Raw genomic sequence first — 24,849 nt, 5'->3', positions numbered from 1 at the left:
AATTCCAAGACAAGAAATTAAAAAAAAAAAAATCTAATATATTAGAGTCATTTCCAAGCCTAGATTAATTCAATGCTTGGAATCTTAGAGAAGATGTGTGTTTCAACGCCCAGTTCCATCTACACAATAACCTTGGAATTTACCCTTCTGAGTCTCCACTCACATTGTCTTCTTTTGTAACAGCATCTATTTCTGAAGGAGCTCACACTCATGTATTTCTCTCTATTTCTTTACCATTACAATGATCGTTACCACTTATCAAAGTCCTCTAATTCATGTCTGTTTCTAGTCTCTTTTCTTCCAGTCTAAGTGATATTTGATTTCAGGGTAATTTTTCTGTATTGATCAACATTGATAACATTATTTTCTTAACCAGTAACAGTTAAATGTATATAAATCAAAAAAAAAAAAAAACTGGAAATTTGACTACATGATTCTTGAACAAAAGATAAAGATGATTGAACATAATCTAAAGCCAAAAACAGAGAGACTATTCACAGTACATATTACAGAGAAAGGGCTGATTTTATTAATATGTGAAGAGCTCTTGAAAATCAATAAGAGAAAGATAAATGACCTAATAGAAAAATGGACAAAGAAGATGAACAGGCACTTCACAGAAGGACTCATACAAATGTTCAATAAACATGAAAAAGGGCACAATCTCACACATAATTAAGGAAATGCAAATTTAAATTGTAAGGAGATGCCATTTGTCACCTATCAGAAGGGTATAGATCAGAGTTTGAGAATAATCCTTATTGGCAATGGTCGATTAAACCAGCTCTTGCATAAACTGTTGATGAGACTGTAAATTTGTAAAAAAAAAAAAAAAAAATTAGAGGTCAATTTGGTCCTATCAAAAATTTTTAAACCCATGCCTTTTCAGAGTAGTTCCACTTCTTTTATTATACACTACATATACACTAACATTTATTTACTTGTGTGTGGATAATATTTTTTTTAAAAATTTAAAAAATGGAAACAACGTAAATGTCCATCAACAGAAGACTGGTTAACTGAACTTCCTATGTTGATACGTATTGGGTTTTTTGATGGAGTGGCCAACAAATAGCACCCATTTCTCCTGTCTGAGTTCAGAATCTACTGAGAAACAGTACAAGGACTAACATAAGAGGAAACTGAAAGGTCCCTTTTAAAACCAGTCAAGCATGTGTTAGAGAGTGTGGCTTATATCTGCAGGTAGATTGGCTTCTAGAACACCCACAGTGGCATCAAACCATTACAGGGCTCTCACAGGGCACAGCCAGCCTCTGGAGGTACTCAGAACAGTACACGCTGTGTGGGGCAGCACTCTTTAAAGTGCAAAAAGGAAGAAACTGAGACAAGCATGCCCAGTCCATTCTCCCAAGCTGACCAGTCAGATAAATCACTTCACACCAGAGACCACAAACTAAGCAATGGGTCAGAGAGAGGCCAGAAGTGTTCCACTATTTGGAAAGGGGGAAAAATGAGGACTTTAGTTAAAGCTTCACCCTTCCCAAAAAATTACTGGTGGCAACATGTATATGTCTAAAAAAACAAAACAAAAACTCTACAAAAGCTTATTAATTATAAACGATGCAGTGCAACAGAGTAAGTGATTTCTATGTGTGATCGCATTCCTGTAAAAACCATCTAAGCCCACATAAGCATACTTGAGTATTCCAAATCCTTCTGGAAAGATGAACCAAAAGAATTGGTGACATCTGTGGAAGGGGGCTGGATCTAGGATTCCAGAAAACTATTACTGTTCATTTTATATCTTTCATACTCTTCAGATTTGTTATTATGTGCATATATTGTTTTTAATAATAATTATAACAATAATAAAACTAATTTAAAGCATTTGACAGCGACTGATTGCTGCTACAGAATAAAAAAAAAAGTAAATTTATTTCTTCAAGTATTTTCTCCAAAACATCTTTCCAGCCCTGTTTCCAGCTAACACCTAGGTGTGAAGCCTGAATAGCATGTTCTCCATAAAATATTTATATTACCCCAGCTATATTGACCAGTTGACAAAACACGCTCCATCAACTCTGACTGTCCAAAAGCTAAGCAGTCACACTGCTATGCCACTGCTGGACAAGAAGGTTGATAGATCACTTCTCAAGGGTGATATAGCTGCCCTGGTGGTGCAGTGGTTAAGAGCTTGGCTGCTAACCAAAAGGTCACCAGTTTGAATCCACCAGTTGCCCCTTAGAAACCCTATGGGGCAGTTCTACTCTGTCCTATACGGTAGCAATGAGTCAGCATCAACTCGATGGAATTTTTTTTTTTTTTTTTGGTTATCGACAACCTTAAAAATGCCCTTAACCTGGCAATTCCAGTTTTAGGAATTTATCCTAAAGCAGTCATTGTAAATGTGGGTAAAGTTTCTAAGATGTTCATTCGAATATTGTTTTTAATTGCCATGGCAATTGTTAATATAAAATACCTGACATTAGGGGATTTTTTTAAAAAACAAAGTATGAGATATCCCTACAAAGGAAACATTATAGTCATTAGAATGAGGGAGAAAAATATATAATGACCCAAAAAGATGTTCACACAACATTCTTAGGTGGAAAACAGACAGTCATCTACTTTTGTGAATAAAGTTGAAGTAGGAAAAGGTGTAGAAAAAACACTAAAATATTAACGGTGGTTATTTCTGTATGATAAGATAATGACCTAGTTTTCAATTTTTTTAATTTTCCTACATAGCTATATTTTCTTAAATTTTTCTAATAACTATATATTCCTATTGTAATGAATGGAATTATAAGCAACAACAAAAGAAATATAACAGAAAACTACTATCCATCTCAAGACCCAGCTAAGGAGTCATCTATTCCAGGAAGTCTTCCATGTTTCCCTGTCATAATGATTTCTCTTTTCCTAGGCCCTCCCTGCCCATGTGTTTAGAACCTCTTGCTATGTGTGTGACTCCTGTACTAGGCTATAAACTCTTGGATGGCAGGGACCATGTCTAATTCAACTCTAAAATCCCTGTATTACCCAAGAGCAGTGCAAGGAACATGCATTCAAAATAACTGCTTGGTGATCTGAACTGAATTATCTATAGTTAGTTTGCATTAAGAGGGATACGGCAAAAGTATTGATGGCAAACCAAAAGACATGGGCTGTGTTATGAACTGAAATTACCCACTTAACAAAACAAAGCTTTACTTTGAAGAATTGTTCAGTTTCTGAATGTGAATTCCTTTGAGTGAATATTCGGGTGGGCATTAGAGGATTGCCAAGTGAACGTGCAAGAGGACACCCTAAGGGCTCTCCACACCTTGAACAGAGGGAATTGGATGGCACAGTTAAAATCAGGTGTCAATACGAAAGTGTTCACCATGGAGAAAGTTCTGAGCGCCCCCATCAATCCAGCGCTTGTATAAGTCTGGAGTTAATAATAAACAGCCTGGTAATCTAACACCTGCTCTCAATCTTGGTTTTTGAAGGAATAAAAGCTGCCAGATGAGCCTTGGCAGTTCCATGCCTCTCTAGGACTTGTTAAATTTTTCTCTCCCTCTTCTCCTACCTCCTGAAATCTTAACCACTGATGCTTTATGTTCTGGCTTGTGAATGAAGCCTGTTATTATCATTGAGATAGTGTTTTTATGGCATAAATAATGAGCTCAAACAGGGGAAGCAGCGTTGGGTGAAATTACTGCCTGAGCTGAGATGGAAATAATCAATATGTCCTCACTTAGAAATCTCATCTGCATGTCAACTCCATCCTGCTGGCTGTCTCCCTACAGATTCATTTCATAGGAGGCCCAATAAAACATACGAGTGGCATTGATCTGTTTTATTCATAGCCAGAGATAGAAATGCATCATTTGAAATTAATAGAGGGGCTCGTGTTTACAACCCGATCCAGAATGAGTAGCCTGCAATGCAGACCACTAAGAAAGGACTCATCCACCCAAACGAAGGGATGACCCCTGGGGACCAGGGATCAGGGATCCAAGTTTGAAACCCTCTGTGATGCCATGCCTGCTATCATTCATCATGCTTCAGGGTTTTGTAGTCAGAATGCTACTCATTAGAACAATTTCTTAAATCAACCCAAGATTGTGTGTCCAGAGATTTTCTGCAAATTTTGTCTGCACTTATTTTCTTTAATACTTTGCAAAATGAACACTAAGATATAATTTCATAGAAATGGGAAGGAAACTTAGAAAACACCTATTTCAATCTTGTTTCTAATTGTTATATATGTCCTATATTAACAATGGTTAACCAGTCTTTGATTGAAAGTTTCCAGAAATAGAAATTCATTATTTTATATTATAACCCCATAAGGAAAACTGCTTAGAAAGTTTTGAGTTTTAGAAAATTCTAGTAAAAATCACCTCCTTGGAATTTCTAGTTGAGGTAGTTCTTTTACCCGGAGTCATTCAGAGTAACCCAAGGCATTCTTGTATAACAGCATATTAAGAATGTGCAGACTAAAGAACCAATCTTTAAAATGACCTATAATGGCCTGAATAATAGGGGATCCTGCTTACCTCTTTAATTTATCACGTGCTCTTCTATGTTCTTGCTGTATTACTTTCAGTCCTTAGAAGACGTCATGCTCTTTCCCACCTAGACACCACACCCCCACGCATACACACAATATTTTTCCAGAAAATGCATATTCATCCTTCAAACCTCAGATCAAATGTCCCTTCAATAGGAGAGACTGTCCGGGTTCCCCAAGGCTATATTAAATCCTGTCACATGCCTTCATCCTATCAAATATATTTCTTTATAGCTCATGTTGCGTTTTTAATTAAACTTTTAATTTTGAGAACATGGTAAATTCACAGGTAGTTACAAGAAACAATACAGAAAAACCCCATGCATCCTTTTCCCAGATTCCCTCATTGGTCACTTCTGGCAAAACTATAGTATAATATTATAACCAGGATATTGACATTGATACATTCCTCTGATCTTATTCATCTTTCCCCAGGTTTACTTACACACATTTTTATGTGCATATATTTACTTCTGTGCAATTTTGTCAAATATGTATGTTCATTTATCTACTACCACAGTCAAGATACAGAACTGTCCATCACCATAGGGTCCCTCCTATTGCCCTTTTATTGCCATATCCACCTCTCGCTCCTCCCACCTACCCCCAAACTCCTGCTGTCCCTCATACCTAGCAACTATTAATCTGTTCTCCATTTCTCTAATTTTGTCATTTCAAGAACATTAAATAAATGGAATCATAAAATATGTAACCTTTTGGATTTGTCTTTTTTTTTTTTTCACTTAGCATAATTCCCTTGAAATTCATCCAAGTTGTTCATGTATCAATAGTTAGTTCCTTTTTTATTGCTGAGTAGTGTTCCACGGTATGGATGTAGCAGAGTTTGTTTAACCACTCACCTGTTGAAGGACATCTGGGTTGCTTCCAGGTTTTGACAATTACAAATAAGGCTTCTGTGAATATTCAGGTACAGGGTTTTGTGAAGACAAAATTTTTCATTTCTGTGGAATAATTACATGAGAGGGCAATTGCTGAGTCACATTCTGATTGCATTTTATAGTTATATGTCTGAGCTGGTTCTTTCACTCACGTTTGTATTACTCGCTTGGCTATGGGCTCCATGCTGGCGAGGATGAATTTGTTTGTATCCCTGGCACCTAGCACAATACCTGGCACTCAATAGTTATGAAATAAATGAATATCTATACAGTGTATGTAGGAGATGTATTTTTTAACATCTTTCTCCTATCTGGTGAGCCAGTTAGGAGCCAATGCTTTTCAGCTCCACACAATCCCCAGTAGGTTTCTCAGGTTGCACTTTCCTGGGTCCCATGAGTATGCTGAGATTTTGCAGCTAAGAGTTAGTAAGGAGGAAGATTTGTCCAAGTCACTTCCGCGATTGTCTCCCTCCAGGTCTGTTTATCTTTTCTTCATGGGTGCCTGCTGAAATAATGTATCTTGAGCCCTCTTGGCTCTAGGGAGTTCAGTATATAAACCTTAAAAAGTAAGGGAAATCATAAATAAAAAGAAACACCAGGGACTCAATTTTGATAATAGTAACCTTTTATCTGCAAGTTGGTACAACAAAGGTGTAAAAGATCTGACAGCGAACTAAAGACATGAAAATCATTTGGAAAACAAAATGTGTCCACTCAGTTGTATGTGTATGTTGGTGTGTGTGTGTGTGTGTGTGTTTCTGCCAAAAGTAACATTCCTAGGCTTTCTACAGAAGTTCACTACATAGGGGAGACCTAGGTTTCTTGCCACAATTAGGTATTGTCCTAGTTGGGTAAATTAATATCCCTAAACCTCAGTTTCACAATTAAAAAAAAAAAATGGTGCTAGTAGTTTCTACAAAAAAAAAAAATCAGTTACTATTCAGTTGATTGTGACTCATGCCAATCCCATGTACGTCAGTGAAGGACTCTTTTTTTTTTTTTTTTTTTGCTGTTTTTTTACTAGTTAAGCAAGTGCCCTCATGGTGCATGGTTAAAAGCTCTTCTGCTAACCAAAAGGTCTGCAGTTTGAATCCACCAGCCACTCTTTGGAAACCCTATGGGGAACTTCTACTCTCTCAGAGGGTCGCTATGTGTTAGAATCGACTCGAAGGCAACGGGTTTTGGTTAGTTAAGCAAGACTATTGTTTGGTTTAAAGAAGACTTCAGGGAATATTTTTAGTTTAAGGTTTCAGGGTTAAAGAGTATCTCAGGGCAGTAGTTTTGGAGGTTCATCTGGCTTCAGTGACTCCAGAAAGTCTAGATTCCTTGAGAATTTGGAATTCTGTTCCACATGGTTCCCACTTTTAATCAGAATTCTTCTATAGAATCCTTGATCAAAACGTTCAGTAATGATAGCCAGGGTGTTACCTGGGCCATGTTCTCTATGAAGATCTTCTCTTTTCTTTTCCAGCTTTTGATAGCCCCAGGCATTCCTTGGCTTACAGCTGCAGCAATCTCTGCCTCCCTCATTACTTGGCATCCTCCCTGTCTCTTCTCTTTTATGTTGGGTTAGGATCCACCCTACTCCAGTATGACCTCATGTTAACGCAAATGACATCTTCAAAGACTCTGTTTCCAAATAAGTTCTGGTTCACAGTTATGGTGTGTTAGGACTTTGACATATCTCTTTGAAGGACACAATCCAATCCATAAGAGACATGTCTTTTGGTGAACATATGAATGCATTTCTGTTGAGTGTATACCTAAGAGTTTAGTTGCTGGGTAATAGAGTATGCACATATTCAGCTTTGGTTGACAGTGGCATTTTCCTGAAGTGGCTCTTTCAATTTATACTCTCATTGGCACTGTGTTAGAATTTTGATTGCTTCGCATCCTCATCAACACTTCATATTTTCTGTATCTTTAAATTTTAGTCATTCTAGTGGTAGTGATGCACTATGGTTTTAATTTATATTTCTCTGACTACTAATTAAGTTGTTTGATTCTTTTTTATTGGTCATATGGATATCTTCTTTCGTAAAGTGTCAATTCAAGTATTTTGCCCATTTTTTTATTGGGTTATCTGTCTTTTTCATACTTATTTGTAGGTTTTCTAATGTGTTTGTAGGACTCTGTAGAGAGTCATTTTTGAATATACATACAGCCAATGTCTTTTCCAACCCAAGCACTGAGTTTTTACTTTTTTAATGTTATCTTTTGGTGAATAGAAATACTTAATTTTATTATAGTTCAATCTATTTTCTGTTTTATCTTTTTTCTTTCTGCTTAAAATAATCTTTTCCTATTCCAAGATTAAAGAAAAAAAAGGTTCTCCTATAATTTTCTCTGAAATCTTTATTGTTTTCTTTTAACTTTTAGATCCATCTGTAAGTTATAAGGCAAGGGCTCCAGAATTTTTTTTCCATGAAGATATACAATTCACCTTGCACCCTTTATAGGCAAGATCTTATTTCCTCCCAATACTGTAACGCGCTGCTATTATAGATTAGGTGATCATATTACGTGTGGAATTCCACTGGTAAATTTATCTAAAAATTGCCAGTATTTTGCATGTTTGTGAAAACTGAATCTTTGAGAAGGGATATTTGTTGTTTGTTTCTCCAAGCACATCCCCAGTTTGCAGCAAGCCCTGAAGGTTGGCTTTGAATACAGTTTCAGACAGTTACAACTTCTGTTATTTTAACTTTCTTAGAATGAAGTCTGTTTGAGAGCTCCATGCAAATGGCTGCAATTTCATTTGCCAAATGTGTGAAAAATACGTACCTTCACATTTTTCTGAGAACACATGGGTTAGTTCATTTATTGCATGCATCATTAGACATAACAGGCTTGTTCTAAGCTTCCTGGAAACCAAGGTTTAGGCTCATAGCAGGGAATAATGGTCAAGGCTGTGGGTCTTCCAGAGAGCTAGATTCCAATCTCAGTGCTGCCCTGGTTCAGTCTGAGCTAAATGGCAGTCACCTAAGTGATCTGTGCCTCACTTTCCTGAGAGTAAAATGAAGCTAATGAAGAACCAATTCATATTCCCCAAATAATTACTATAAATGTAAAATGGGAAAAAAAGGTGTGACAGCACATTAAAATGTTAAAATTTCTATGCATAAGAATATTATTCTTGTGTGCTACTTACTTCCTAGGTTATATTTTACACTACATCTATAAAGCATTTAACTAAAGGTTAAGGAGTAGGAAGACCAAGGTGAAGAGAGTCTGACAACTGCGTTCACTTCTTCCTTAAATCTCAAAGGAATTCATTCTAAGTTTTCCAAATGTAGCCTCCTTGGCATGTACAGATTCCCTCTGTCTTCCGGCTGCTCTCCTGCGGTGTGTGAGCCAAACTTGAAGGCATAATTAAAACAATTTTTTTTTACATTTGAATTGTTTCTGTCTGTGATATGTTTGCTTCTCTCTCCTCAGAGTTAAATTTTTGGATTAGTAAAGTGCAAGTTTCTAATGTATTAACCGAGGAAAAAAGACATGAGATTCCATATAGACACTTAGCCTCTGGTCTTTCCCCATCTCAACTCTTATCATGGATGAAAGTCTGAGCTTCCTAAAGCAAACATACCTCTTAGCATTTAATTGGAGGGAGGTGGGTGTAATTTCTCTCTCTCTCTCTATCTCAACTTTTTCTTCTGAAAGAATTATAAATTCAAAGGAAGGTGCAAAAAATAGTACATAGAGTTCAAAAACTCATCATCTAGATGCTCCCAACGGTGACATCATATATAATTCTAGTATTACACCAAAACCAAGAAATCATGGTTGATAAAATGCTATTAACTATACTGCAGACCTTACTCCGTTTTCTTCAGTTTTTACCTACTCATGTGTGGTGTTTCTATGAGATTTTATCCAATTATATAGTTTGGCAACCACCACCAAGATCAAGTTACACTGCTCTATCAGCCCAAAAGAATTTCCTCATGTTGCCCTGTTACCATTGTTGCCACAGTGCATATGATAGCTTTCTTTTTGTTAAGAAGTTCCAGCTTTTTAACCTGTTAGTTAAAGAAAACAAACCTGTTGCCCTCAAGTCAGTTCCGACTCATGGTGACCACATGCGCTACAAAGTAGAACTGTTCCATGTGGTTTTCTTGCTTGTAATCTTTACGGAAGCAGATCAGCAGGTCTTGCTACCATAGTGTTGCTGGGTAGGTTTGAACCGCTTCCCTTTAGCCTAGTAGATGAGCGCAAACCATTTGCACTACCCAGGGACCTTCACCTGTTAGCTCAGGCCCTTCAAAAGGAGGAGTTGCTGAGTTGAACGGGCAGCACCTAAAATATTTACTAGTTCCTGGTTTACCAGTGTGCAGGAACACTGTGAGTTAAAAGATTAACGCTTAGGTGTTGAGACCTCCTGAATTTGATCTAGTGATGTAAGTACATTTTGAAAGAGTACTTCTGGACATCCTCACTCTCTACTGCTTTTCTCCTCTCCATGGAGGTGGTGTGGCAAGCCCATTTTGAAAGTACTTAGAAAATTGGGACAAGTCTGCAATTCTCAGACTTCCTTCTTTCAATTCTTTTTTCTAAAATTGAATAGGTGAGCTGGACTGGAATCTTCCCCACAGTTGTTATTGTTGTTAGTTGCCATCAAGTCAATTCCAACTCATGCTTCATGGAGTTTTCAAGGCTGTCACCTTTAAGAATCAAATTGCTAGGCCTATATTCCAAGGTGCCTCTGGATGGGTTTGAACCACTGACCTTTCAGCTAGCAGATTAGTGCTTAACTGCTTGTACCACCCAGAGACTTCTCTCACAGAGGCCATCTTAAATTCAGGGTGAAAAAAACCAGTTGTCATGGAATTGATTTTGACTCAGGGTGACCCCATGTGTGTCAGAGTAGAACTGTGCTCCACAGAGTTTTCAGTGGCTGATTTTCAGAAGTAGATCGTCAGAACTTTTCTTCTGAGCCACCTCTGGGTGAACTTGAATCTCCAACCTTTTGGTTAGCAGCCAAGTGCATTAACTGTTTGTACTACCTAGGGACTCCTAAATTCAGGGTTGTTGTTGTTAGGTGCCTCTGAATTGGTTTCAACTCATAGCCACACTGTGTACAACAGAACAAAACACTGCCCAGTCCTGAGCCATCCTCACAATCATTGCTATGTTTGAGCTCACTGTTGCAGCCACTGTGTCAATCCATGTCATTGAGCGTCTTCCTCTTTTTCGCTGACCAAGCACAATGTCTTTCTCCAGGAGCAGGTCCCACCTGAAAACATGTCCAAAGTATGTGAGATGTGAGACAAAGTCTTGCCATCCTTGCTTCTAAGGAGCATGCTGGCTGTACTTCTTCCAGGACAGATTTGTTCATTCTTCTGACAGTATATGGCATATTCAATATTCTTCGCTAACACCATAATTCAAAGGCATCAATTCTTCCTCAAGCCTCCATTATTCATTTTCCGGCTTTCGTATGCATATGAGGTGATTGAAAAGATCATAGCTTGGGTCAGGCACACCTTAGTCCTCAAGGTGACATCTTTGCATTTTAACACTTTAAAGAAGTCTTTTGCAGCAGATTTGCCCAATGCAATCAATTGTTTGATTTATTGATTTCTGCGTCCATGGGCATTGATATTGGATCCAAGTAAAATGAAATCCTTGACAACTTCAATACTTTCTCTGTTTGTCATGATGTTGCTTACTGATCCAGTTGTGAGAATTTTTGTTTTCTTTATGTTGAGGTGTAATCCGTACTGAAGGCTGTGGTCTTTGACCTTCATCAGTAAACACTTCAACTTCTCTTCACTTTCAGCAAGCAAGGTTGTGTCATCTGCATACCTCAGGTTGTAAGTGAGTTTTCCTCCATTGCTGATGCCACATTTTTCTTCATATACTCCAGCTTCTCAGATTATTTGCTCATCATACAGATTGAATAAGTATGGTGAAAGGATACAAGCCTGACACACACTTTTCCTGATTTTAAGCCACATAGTATCCCCTTATTCTGTTCAAACCAACTGCCTCTTGGTCTATGTACAGGTGCCTCATGAGCACAATTAAGTGTTCTGGAATTCTCATTCTTAGCAATGTTATCCATAATTTGTTATGGTCCACACAGTCAAATGCCTTTGCATAGTCAATAAAACACAGGTAAACATCTTTCTAGCATTCTTTGCTTCCAACAAAGATCCATCTGACATCAGCAGTGATATCCCTCATTCCATGTCCTCTTCTGAATCCAGCTTGAATTTCTGGAAGTTCCTTGTTAATGTGCTGCTGCAATCACTTTTGACTGATCTTCAGCAAAATTTTGCCTGCATGTGGTATTAATGATATTGTTCAATAATTTCTGTATTCTGTTGGATCACCTTTCTTCAGAATGGGCACACATATGAATCTCTTCCAGCTGGTTTGCCAGATAGCTGTCTTCTAAATTTCTTGGCATAGATGAGTGAGTGCTTCCAGTGTTGCATCCATTTGTTGAAATGTCTCAGATGATATTCCTTCAATTCTTGGAGCCTTGTTTTTCACCAATATCTTCAGTGAAGCTTGGACTTCTTCCTTCAGTACCATTGGTTGTTGATCATATGCTACCTCCTGAAATGACTGAATGTCAACTAATTCTTTTTGGTACAGTGACTCTGTGTATTTCTTCTACCTTCTTTTGATGCTTCCTATGTCTAATGGGGTGGTATTCATGTTTTCTCACACAATTTATGTCAAAACTCTGCACTAGGCATTGTTCGAGCTTCTAAGTATGAAGCAAAGAACATTCTTATTATTTAGCTATTTTTCCTCTGCTCTTTCATATGGGACCCTGAAGATATTTTATCCTGCTTCTACTAAAAGAAAAATGAGTGATAGAATAACCAGCCCCACCTACATTCCTAACATCTACTATGTGCCAAGCATGTTGCTAGGCTCTGGAGGATTATAATAAACAAAATAGACACGGTAGCTGTCATCAGAGAACTTACAGTCTAGTGGAGCAATTCTTAAGGGCAGCACTTAGCTCTGACTTATTTCAATATAGTAGTGTCTAGTGCAGTGGGGCCCTGGTGGCACAGTGGTTAAGCATTTGTCTGCTTACCAAAAGGTCAGCAGTTCAAATTCACCAGCCTCTCCTTGGAAACCCTGTGGGGCAGTTCTACTCTGTCCTGTAAGGTTGCTATGAGTTAGAATCGACTCGACGGCAACAGGTAATGCAATGTGCTATACATAGTAAATATTCATTAGATATTGAATGCATGGATTCACCAGTGCATGAGTAAATGAAGAAATAAATGCCAAACTGAGAGATATTAACAATAGATTTTATTCTTTTTTCTTCTAAATTCCATTTTATACGGTTTGTAAATGAGCTGAAATTCCCTAAGAAAATGTTCTCTTTCATTTGTGAGATGCAAACTTAAAGCCAAAGGCTGAATTTTCTCATGAATTTTCTCAGCAGCTTTTTGAAGCAGCTTCCAATCTGCTTTTTTTGAAAGACTGCATCCAGCTGCGAATGTTTGGTCTTGCTCATTTTCTTCATTCTAATTTACAGTGCAACAAATTCAAATAACATGTAAAAAAAAAGTATTACTAAAAAATAACTATTATCAATTAGCATACAAAAGTGGAAATGCACAAGCTCTTTCTGGATAAGAGGTCCTGAGAGAGCTCAACAGCCATAGATAGGAACAGTGCTAAACACTCAAGTTTACAACTCCTTTGGGGAGCTTGAGCAAAGAAAATCAGCTCCCTAGTAGTAGTCCTAAAGCAAATTTATTTGGAAAACAACATGATTTGGGAGGAAAACTTGTGGGGTGTTATTAAGAGAAAATTGTCACCCATCCAACAACCTCTGTAGGTTAACGTATAGAGTTGACTCCAACAAAATGTTAATTGTGGGCAGGTCGTTTTTTCAAAGTTCAGGCTGAATGCTCTATTCAAAACAAATGGGACTTATTCATCTTAAGAGAAATGCTTATGCAATCCAGTCTTCTATGTGTACTTTCAGCCAAAGGGCACTTGAGCAATTGAGAGTAAATTTGTTCCTATAACTGTTCCTTTCTTTAATTTTAATTTTTCTTTTCTTTTACATCATTCCATATACAGAATACTGTCTTCTTCAGAAGACATTCCTCATGATAATCATGCCATCTGCATTCTTCTGGTCTACCTCAGTGTATTTTTGGTAAGTAAACAGCTCTTTAGCCTGGTCTACAAGACCCTTTGCAATCAGAACCCTTTTTATATCACAAGATTTCTCTCTCATGAGTTAGAATCAATTTGGTTTTGGTTTTGGTTTATACCCTTCTTATACTTTGTATTTCAACAAACCCAAACAAATTGCAATTTCCTAAATATACCATGCCAGATCATGTCACCTGCCCTTGCTCATGCTGCTTCCCTTTGCTTGGAATATCCTGCCTCACCTTGTCCAACCAATACACTCTCCATTCCAAAACTCATCTTTTTTGCTGCTACTATGGAAATGGCCACTGCCTCTATTGTGGCTTCTGGAATCCCATGGGTGTACTTTGATAATTGCATCTACGTCATCATCATTGTTGCATTTTTAAAAACATCTCTGTACCCTCAATGCCTACAACAGTGCTGTCTAACAGCAAGGCATCATTGAATATCTGTGGGAAAAAGAAATGAATGTTGGTCAAGCAGGCAGTGGTTTGAAACTTGCATTAGCTTTACAACCTCGAGCAAGTGACATAAATGTGCTGAGCCTCAGTTTCCTCATGAGAAATAAATGAGGGTATTGAGATGTAAAGGAGCTGGCACATATAGGTATTCAATATTCACTGGTTCCTTTTCTCTTGCCCTCACCTTGAGTTGTGATGACTAAAGCAGATACTGCATTAAGTAAGGCTAAGTGACATTACTGACCATGGGGAAATAGAAGAGCCTGGTGGCGCAGTGATTAAGTGCTCATTTGCTAACCAAAAGGTCAGTGATTCGAACCCACCAACCATTCTGCGGAAGAAAGATGTGGCAGCCTGCTTCTGTAAAGATATCAGCCTTGGAAACTCTATAGAGCAGTTCCCCTCTGTCCTATAGGGTCCAATAAGTCAGAATCAACTCAGTAGCAACGGGTTTGGTTTTGGTCCAGGGGTAAGAAGCTGAGTACTGCTTGTGTGTTTGTGTGTGTGTGTGTGTGTGTGTGTGTGTGTGTGTGTGTGTGTTGTGGAGAGACAATTGTCTCTCTATTGAATGGGAGAAAAAATCAAATATTTGCTTTTAGAAGAAGCATTTATGGTTGACTTATGTCTTGACTTCATTGTTAGAAAATGATCTAGATACCCAGCCAAAAGTTACGCTCTTGGGCTCCAAGAATAATTAGGCTATGTCTTTTAAAAATAATGATACAAATGTCTTTGAGGGCATCAGTTATGATCAAAATGAGCTTTTGTTGCTGAGCATTTTCTTCAAACCAAGGGCTCAGTCCCAGGAGCCATGTTTCAGCTATGTGACCCACCACCGTGGACATGCTATATTGGACCTAACCCAAGCCGGGCTGAATCACAATCCCCCTCTCCATTATTGGATTTGGGCTGAGATGAAAAACTTACTCTGTGCTCGGAGCTTGAAAGGAAGAGACGTAAACTCTGGAAGACTGGAGTGGCCCTCTTTTCAAATATGCCTACAGGAGCAGAGAAAAAAAAAAAAGACTACAGTGAGATATGTGTGGTAAATTCTAGTTTAAACAAAATAGAGCTTAACCAGTCTTCTTACTACAGGATTTCTCAAAGCCTGTAAACTTGTAATGTATTTTGTAACTCTTGAAGATATTTATACGATATATAGTTATTTCCATTTACATACATAGGGACTATGAGGAATATACAGTCTAAGGAAGATAGGGTTTAATCCTGGTTTCACTGACTCTTTGTGGCCTTAGGTAAAGCACTTGACCTCCCTAAGCCTCTGTATTCCAGGGAGGGGTGCCCTACAGTTGGTGGACATAAAAGTGAATGAAGTCCCTGTGCATTCCAAGAACTGAAATCTGTTGAGTCTGAGTGGAGCTTAAAGTTCAAACTGAAGGAATGTTGAACAGTGAGACCGAGACCTCTTCTTTTCTTTTGTGCTTCATGGAAAGAAGGCAAGAGTTAGGTGTCTACTGTGTGCTAGGTATTTTTTAATGCTTATGATAACCGTATGAGTCAGGAATTACTGTTTCCACATTACAGGGTCTTGGAGAAGTTTTGTGACTTGCCCAAGATTATACAAGACAAGCCTAAATTCAAATCTACTTATATATAACATCAGTAACTTTATATTTTCATATGACTGAATAATATCTATCCTTGTATCTTACTGGTCAGGGTATTTATATGGAACAAGCATCATACTCAAGAGGCGTGTTTGAGGAGAGCTCAGTATAGGCACTATTAACAATCAGGTGCAAAGAGTTAAGGGAACCAAAAAGGAACAAGAAAGTACCCCAGTGATAGCAATAGCAGGGTGCTGTAACCACCCATAAATCTGACGGGGATAAAGCAGTTACAAAACCTGAAGAAAATAGCAACTGAAACACTAACTTCTTTTGGAGGGATGCAGCTAACCCACAATGACATGCCAAGAAGACACTTCAACCTTATTTTTCTACTGACCTCTTGATCTGTTGCTGATACCCCCTTTGGATGAACCCACGAGAAGCTATAGAGCAAAGGAGTCCATTGATGCAATTGATAACTGTTAGCCTTCCAGGGCACAGAAGAAGATAGAGAAGGTTGGGAGCAGATCCATAGTTACAAACAGTTGGCAAATTGGCAACCAACCCAGTTCATAGATAGGTCAAAAGAAGAGGAGTCAAAATGATAATACACCTCTTTGGAGAAGTTGTGGAGGTATGCTACCGAAAGTGACATCAAAATCAGACTCCCTATGGCTCTCAAAGTGTGGCTCACACTACTAAATGTTCCAGAGGATTTTTCCTAATTTGGGGAAATCAAATATTTAAAAGCAGGCCCTCTGAAGTCTCCCAGCAAGCAGCAAATCTGGGACTTGAAAGATCTAGTTATTGAGAGTCAGTCCATCTGAGCAATCTGTTTGCCTGCCTTTCTTGCCGTGTTAGTAATTTTGCAAAAGCTGCTGAATTTGCTCTTCTCCCCACAACAGATTGTAGACAGAGTAAAGGATGTTGTTTGGTTGTCTATCACCCCTTAGAAAGAACCACTGCCCTCCCAATTACTCCCAATCTTCTCACTCTGGAAGTTTAGAAAAGGGAAGATGGAGAGAATGATCATTAAGTAATTGCGTGTGTGTGTATGCGTGTGTGTGTATTTCATGTTGATGTAGGCAGAAAATAACCTTATTCCTCCCAATTCCCTGTTATTTCACAATGAGGCATGCTCTAGCTAAAATCTTTGGCCTGCCTTTCCAGATTGAGAAATCTTCATGTCGGAGACAGTTCAGTGGCCTGTAAAATAAAGCAAGAGACTAGGGAGTGAAGGGAGAATCTCACAGATTGATTGAAAAGGGAGAAAAGACAGAGTTAAAATACAAGGATGGTGGCAGGGCGGGGGGGTGGGGAGCAATGAGGAAGAGACAAAGAGAGGAGGAGGGGAAAAAAATACAAAGTAGTTCCCAAAAGTGAAACTCTGTTTCTGGCTATTTTTTGCCAAATATACGGCCTCTGGAACTAAGAATCCTTTCGCGTATCTGTTTTCTTCTGAATTATTATTGAACTGTTGGGCACGATTAATTGTGAATTACACCCAAGAAACGCCTACTATCACCAGCACTGAAGAGAATGCTCACCATATGCCAGATCATAAATGTCTCTTTCCCACTGGAGTAACTTTCCTCCTCAGCAAGAATCTATTTATCCTATTCTTAATGATGCTTGCCCCCAATTTTTTTTTTTTTTTAAATAAGGCACAATTTGAAACAGACAATGTGGAAAACTACTGTTGTAGTCTTGGGAAGACATTTTAGAATTGCAAGCAACCCTGACCAATTTGAAAGATATATTTGTTCTGAAATGAAAACATTTAGCAATAAGGAAATTTACAAGAGCATTTTGTATCGGATGACCTACAAAACTTCCCAAATTAAATGTTGGATGGGCTTGGCTGTGTGCAAGCCTTCAACACAGAAAACATAAGAATCTGAGTAAATGTCTCTCACAGTGGTTTGTAATTGGTAGGATGGAGTTGGTACTATTACTGTAAGCAGGCTAAGGTGTTTAAGAACAAAGGATGGGGTAAGCTAACACCCTTCTTGTTCATCACCATTCATGTATTATATTAAAGACTATATCTAATTCACAGCCCACAATCTTACACACATGCTTAATTTTTTTTAAAGATTTCAAATAATTTATGTAAAAGTTATGGACTCCAAGTACAGCATAGAGTGAATTGTTTCTGTTCAAGAGTTCCAAGAATCAAAAATCCCCAACCCTGCTCACTACTCTAGTCTCATCAACTCCCTTACCTCCATGATCTGAACACTGCCCGTTTCCCTTTATCTAAGCTGATCTCCCTGACACGATGCCATGGCCTGCCTAAACTTGTGGTTTTTGCCAGGCACATCTTACTCATCTGGGCCTGTCCTCATTCTGCTGTCACCTAGAAGTTTGTGTGACAATTAATCTCTATAATTAGTTATAGAAGAGAAAAATAGAATCCTACTACGAGCTTAGTTTAATTACAACAATTGATCTTGGAGCCTAGGATAGGGAAATAGCATGAATTAATGCAACCAAACAAAATAATACGATACAGTGTAAAGGATTAGGGAACAAAGATCCCGAATAACAACCTTTCTACCAAATCCCAAGGGATCCAGTAAATGTTGTGTCAAACTCATTTGCCTCAATTAGTGAGGGAATTTAAAACAACATTCGTCATAAGAAAAAATAAATAAATAAGGCTAATTGATTGTTTGTTCAACCCCTTTACATGTATCCCTATAAGGTATGCAGGCATTCCTGGCCACTAAGATGGCCCTTCATTAGAGACTGTGCTCCTGCTTGGCCTTACTCTGAATCCTCTTGAAATATTCTATATTTGAAAGTCCTCAACCACCTCTGCACCTAGCGCAGTGCCTGATGCATAACAGGTGCTTAATAAAAATTTGATTAATGAGTATCAAATCTCCTACCAATGAAAAATATTCAATATAGATTAATTATAAGACAGTTTTTGCCCATTCTCAGCATGCTATCACAGCAATTATGTCATAGAGTTATCGTGTTAGCTAAGATAATACATATAAAGTTGCTTGTAACAGTGACTGTATATTTCAACTTATTTTATTTCTAGGGACTCACTATGCAATCCTTTCTTAATTTTCTACATTTAAGATTACTCCTTTTATGAGTTGGCCTTGTCCTTTGTTTTGGATCACAGCCAATGCATTTTCTAAAATATGGGGATATTTGCAATAACTGGAACATTTCCTTTGGCAGGGAGACTAGAGTGGACAGAAACTAATAAAAATCAAGGTCCCTGAGACTTCTGGAACATTGAAGTAGAAAGATTTGAGAAACCTAGATTCAAAATACAGCATTGCCTCTAGGTTCTGAGTAGCCTGGGGAAAGATTTCTCAGGTCTGGCTGGCTAGAACTCCACCTGTAGAGTTAGACAGACTTACAACTGAATTCCAACTTCATCCTCATCAGCAGCAGGGTGCTTCTCTCTGAGAACTTCAGTTCCCTTATCTGCAGAAGGGGAGACAAACAACCTACTTCCCAGAGTTGTGTGGGGATTCATTGCAAAATTATATTTTAAGTATTAAGTGTCATTCCAAACATAGAGCAAATACCATTAAATTGTATATATTATTGTTGATAATATTATCATTACTTTATCTCTCATGGCCTCATTTTTAATATTTAGAAAATGGATAATGCTGCCTAACTAGCAGCATTGTGTGAAGAGCAAATGTATTAATGTTGGTAAAAGAAAATTCCATTAGTGTGCCAAGGGTGGTGGTAGGAGAGGTCTGTCCCAAGAAGAGGTAACAAGCTGGTGCATTGTTTGTAGAGAACTTAGAAACAATGATAAAACTGACTAAAATTTGATCTGCTTTTTATTTATCACCATTTACCAGAAATTTTAAACAAGGTTAATGATGAGATACTCCTTCCCTTGGGTTATACCCTTCCCTCCTGCCCACGCCCCCATCTCTAGTGCAATATTTTAAAGTGAAATAAGCCCAAAGTGAAATATAAAGTTACACTAATTATAATCATATACTTTACATCTTTTGAACACTTAGTCTACTAAGTGCTAAGCTAAATATTTCAAATATTATCTCGTTAAATTTATTGGCTCACCCTACAAAGTAGATTTAAATAGGTGAAGTAAGTTGCCCAAAATCACAAAGCACACTGAAAAACCTGGATTTGAAGCCAAGGAGCCTGACTCCAGAGTCAGAGTTTTATAAAAGTCTTCATCATGACTTATGAAAGAACTCTCTTCTCCCCTGGGCAAGGTGCAAAAAAGAGGATACATCTTGCATGCTGACCATGTGCCTCCATACATTGGTGGCTGTCACTCTTCATGTGTCCTGTTCACACTGCTCCACTGTCTAGATCTCACTCATTTGGTGATTTATGGACCATGTAAGTGTAATTTAGTGTTGTAATGCTCCTGGTCAAGGACCATCAAACGTCTTCTAAAGCCTCCGATGTCCTTGAGTGAGAAAGAAGTACAACTCAAATGTTAGCAGCTTTGTGATCTTTAGGTGAAAGGAAAAGAGTGTTGGGCAAAGCGCCAACAGACCTGGGCTTCTGGTTCTGCAATTTATTAGCTGTGTGACTTTGGATATGTCATTTCCCTTCTCTGACCTCCAGAGTATGATAGCAGCTGCCATTCTGCTTGGCAATTGACTCATTTTCAAATTTGTCTCTTTCTCTGGGCTGGGAGCCCATTCAATAATAAAAAAAAAATCCTATATAAAGAATTAGATCTGTTTATTTTATATCCTTGTAATTAGGGCAATGTATGGCCAATTATCGGTAGGCTACAAATATTTAATGAATGGATACACTAATGAATGGAGTTAAATAAAGTTCTTTTAGGACAAGGTATGAGTGGGCTTCTTGGAATCTGAAGTTGCATGCAAATTGGAGGCCATATATGGATTTCTCTGGGCAAGGCATTCACAATTTCATCATATTTTAAGAACCATTGCCTAAAAAATGTGATTGTGATTCTATATTTCAGAATAAGGGGAATAATATCATGAGATAAAGCCAGACTCTGGGATTTAGATAAGTTTATCACAAATGAGTGGTTCAGAAAGAAAATAGTAAGACCACAATTTCTCCCAGGAAAGCATACTCTAGAAAGGAAGTAGTATACTTTTATTTTGCATTCAGGAGGGTTTCATCACATGTATCAGATATTGGAATCTAGAAGAAACCATAGACTTTATCTAATTTGGTTTCTCAAAGATCAGTTAAGGAAATAGTGGCCCAGAAAAGAGAAAGAGGGGACTTTGGCAATTACACAGATAAGTAAGCTCAAATCTTCTAATTATTATTATTTTTTTTTACCAGACCAATTCTTTCTAGAATTTTCTTTCATTATCAGTAGAAACTTTCTTTTAATGAGATACAGTACTGAACCCCAATATGTAAATTGAAATAATGGAATTTTTCTCATTGATTCAGGTCTTGGGACTCTGTCATTGAAACAAATTCCCCAAAACCTGGGGTCTGAAAATCCCAGTTTGAAATGCGCAGGGGTAGCCATGCTTTCATAATATTTTCAATGCACATTAAAAATGCAAATCAGTTCATAAAATTCTTGCATGATTACTGAATGAATTAATCCTTGGAGAGGAAGACAAATTGAAGGATGTCTCCAGTCTAAAGCTCACCTTTAAGGACACAGAAGCTTGGATTGCTCCCACCCCCTCCCCCAAGCTTTCCAGCAGTATGTCCTTGGTCTCTGTGCAAGCTGTCAGAGCAGACAATTGCCTGGATGGATGATGGATGACATGTCTTAGATTTTTACTTACCCTCAGTGGTCTTCGGCATGATATATAAAATGTCTGTTTCTTGGTTTCTGCCTCAGTCTTTTCTTGCTTGCTTATGTAAGGGATGGAGTATCTCACTTGAGGATTATTGTTGTTCAGAGATGCCGCTTACTTGGTCTTCCCAGTCTTGTCACCAGAATGGTGATGAAAAAGCAGGAATGGGCCCAGGTCCACTGTTCTTTAGCAGAACCCAAGGAACAAGAGTAAGCCAGCCTTCAATGTGAACAAATTCCTTTCACAGTGACACTTGTTTGGATCTGTTTCAATATTGCCAGCTGCAGGATAGGATTGGAGGAAGCCTTTTATTCTTGTATACCACAAGAATGATTTTTCCAAATGATTTTTAATCACTATCTTACTCAGCCTTGCAAAAAACTTTTATCAGGCCCTCCTTGCCCTCTGAATGAAGTCTAAATTCCTTAACAGGTATTTCAAGGCCCCTTCGGGTCTGCTCCCTGCTAACACCTCTGACATACTTTTCTGCTACCTCTCTAGTTAAATTTTTTTCCAAGCCATACATAGTTTTCTTCTCTGCCTTTAAGACACTGCCTCCCTTTCACCTCCAATTCTGAATATATGCTTGTTTTCTCTACCGGACACCTCTTTCTGCTTTCCCTACCACCCTCTGACCTTCAGTCTCTGGATTAAACATCACCTTCCTCAGGAGTCCTTTTTGACCTCACTAGAGCACATTAGGGTCCTGTCCTTTGCAGCTCTCTTATAAGATTGCTTAGCACATGAATGGGAATAGGTTGTCTCATTTTTCTATCTTTTCTGTTAGACTGCAGGGGAGAAAATATGCTAACCCTACTCACAGGGGTATCCCCAGAATGTTCCGCTAGAGCCCTGAAGAGTCAATAAACGAGTGTATTTTGGAGAGTGAATTCATCAGTTATTGGGTATGAACCCTAAACAAAGTTGAAGTAGGGACATTCAGAGTCAAGAAATAAAGAAACATCTAGATGGTCACTACAGACCATTCTCTGAAAACCACTGAAGCCATCAGACCAGAATTAGGAGAAACTGTCTACAACTCAGACCAGGAAATGACAAAGGTTCTCTGGGAGAGCAGAACCTCAGACTAGAGAGCCAGGTTAGACAATGGAGCCATGGGGACAAGGACTATAAGGAAAAGCCACATTTAATATCTGGCTAATTGCACCCCACTGCATCTTTGCTACCTGAACTTCTTGGGTGGCTTAAAGGCCTCTCTCAATAACTGATGATAACGTGAAATGCCTTTGGTTAGGGCCTGGTGTGATGAAGATAAATCAAAGGCTATATTGCCACAGTCCAATTGGACTCAACAATTTGACTTAACTCCACCCTTGTGTGGTCTGCCTTTCTACATTTAGTAGCCCAAGGATGACTGAGAGCAATGTGCTGGCCTGAATAATAATAAAAAGGAGGGTTCCCCTTTGCCTGCCAGACATCTGATGGCTACCAAATTCATATTAAAGATTGATTTGAATTTGGAAAAAAATTTCAGGGGTATCATCAATTTATCTTGTTATTAATAACATTATTGAATTTTAATTTCTATTACGGAGACACAGAAAGAAAAAGAAAAGATTATATATATATATATATATATATAATGTTAGTTTATGTATCTTTTCTGCATATCTCCAAAGTATCTTCTCATAAAATAGAAATTTTAGGGAAATGATCTGATTAATTTTTGCTTTCATGTATCCAGGATATATCAAAGATTTTGTTTTAATAATCATGATAATTCATGTACTTAGTTCCTTCCAGACATTATATTAAATGCTTCCATGATTCTGAGCTAAATGCTTTCCCTGCCAATAGAAGGTTTATCAAATGACTGGTTTCCTTAGTGTTGTGTCTGCAAAACTCTTAGTAGCTGTTAATCCAAGCCTTTTCCTTTTCATTTTAAAAACTCACGTTTCTCCAAGGAAAATTCAATCCACTTAATCCTCATTGACTGGCATTTAGTGTAGCAAGATGATGTTTTGTGAGAACTCTGGGTGTCTAACCAGCAGTTTGATCAATTTGTTATGCCTCTTGTCATGCTAATCTTATTTTGCACCTGGAAACCATGTTTCCCCTGAAGTTCTCTAACTTTATTTAAAGCCATGCCATCCCTAATTTGACAATGGAGAAACTGAGGCATGAGCTATTGACTGTTCTAGTTTACTCCATGTTATTCACAGCTCTGAGCTACTGGAATTCCTACACATCTAAACTTCATCCCTTTTTTTTTTTCTTTATAACCCTCATACTTTTGTCACCTTGACATACTCATTTAACATTTCAAGATCCCTGAGTCTTTGTTCTCTCTCCTGTAAGATGGAAATAACACCTCTTGGTTTTATTATTATTATTTATAAAAATGTATGGAAACTATTTATGGAAAAGAACCTAGTGCAGTATCAGGAATATAATAAATGTTCAACAAATACAGCCTGAAGGTGAGAATAAAGAAGAAGAAGGAGTAGGGTAGTGAAGACACACTCAGAATTTCCTGAACAGTCTCTCCAAGTCTACTACAGGTTCTACCTGAATCGATGATACATGAGATGTTTGTTAAAATGATTCTTATGATCCATTTCAGATGAACTTGAATCAAGTTTCTAGGAATGAGACCCAGGGGTCATCAGTTTAGCATGCATTCCTAAGGGATGCTTGTGCAGAATTGGATGACTAGTACACGGAAGTCTGTAGACGAAGCTATAACCTCTTCATCAAGTATTCCAAAAGTTTAGATAGGTTCTAAGCAAAGGAAGTTAATTGAATAGCCATGAAATTTTCAGGAAACTAGAACTGACTAGTTGGTAGGGTATTTAGGTAAAAGAACAGAGGGTGAAACCTGAAATTCTATCTAGATTGACCTTGAGAGGAAGTCCCATAGGACAGGAAATATCTGGTGTGGCATGCACTTGTGAATGAGTAGCTTTCAGGACTTGCTTGGATACCCTGCTCCTAAATCCACTATTTTCCCCTCAATGCTGGAGAAGTGCATTGTATTTAGCACAATGTTGAGTCAGTCTTTTCCATAGAAAAGTTGTTGATTTAAGAGGTTCTAACCTCATATTATTTGATTCAGCATAATTCTACTTTCTGCTATTCGGGCCTTATGCGTCTCAGCCATTGTGTTTTGTCTTTTCCCCCAATTCCATTGTCTTTTCTTCACAAAAAACCTAAGGGAAATAACTGGTGTATGCTTTATATTATCTCTAAGTAAATCTGTTTGTTTTTGACATATGAGAAATAGAATTGGGTGACTGAATTATTTGCCCTTTTCTGTTTTGCAACCATGAAACTTAGAAATGAATTCATGGAACACCATTAACAGATGTATGGTTTATCCTCATTTCTGACTCACCAATTATAAATTCTACATTGTAACATTTTATAATTTTTGAGTGTAATTGTGGGTTTTTTTTTGGTAATACTAGAGTATAAATGAAGAATTGAATGAATAGATTAATTCCTACTTTTTAC

The sequence above is a fragment of the Trichechus manatus genome, unplaced genomic scaffold (assembly GCF_000243295.1).
Source record: "Trichechus manatus latirostris isolate Lorelei unplaced genomic scaffold, TriManLat1.0 scaffold00016, whole genome shotgun sequence".
Taxonomy (NCBI): Eukaryota; Metazoa; Chordata; class Mammalia; order Sirenia; family Trichechidae; genus Trichechus; species Trichechus manatus.
The sequence above is the reverse complement of the archived record's forward strand: the minus strand, read 5'-3'. Positions refer to the sequence as shown.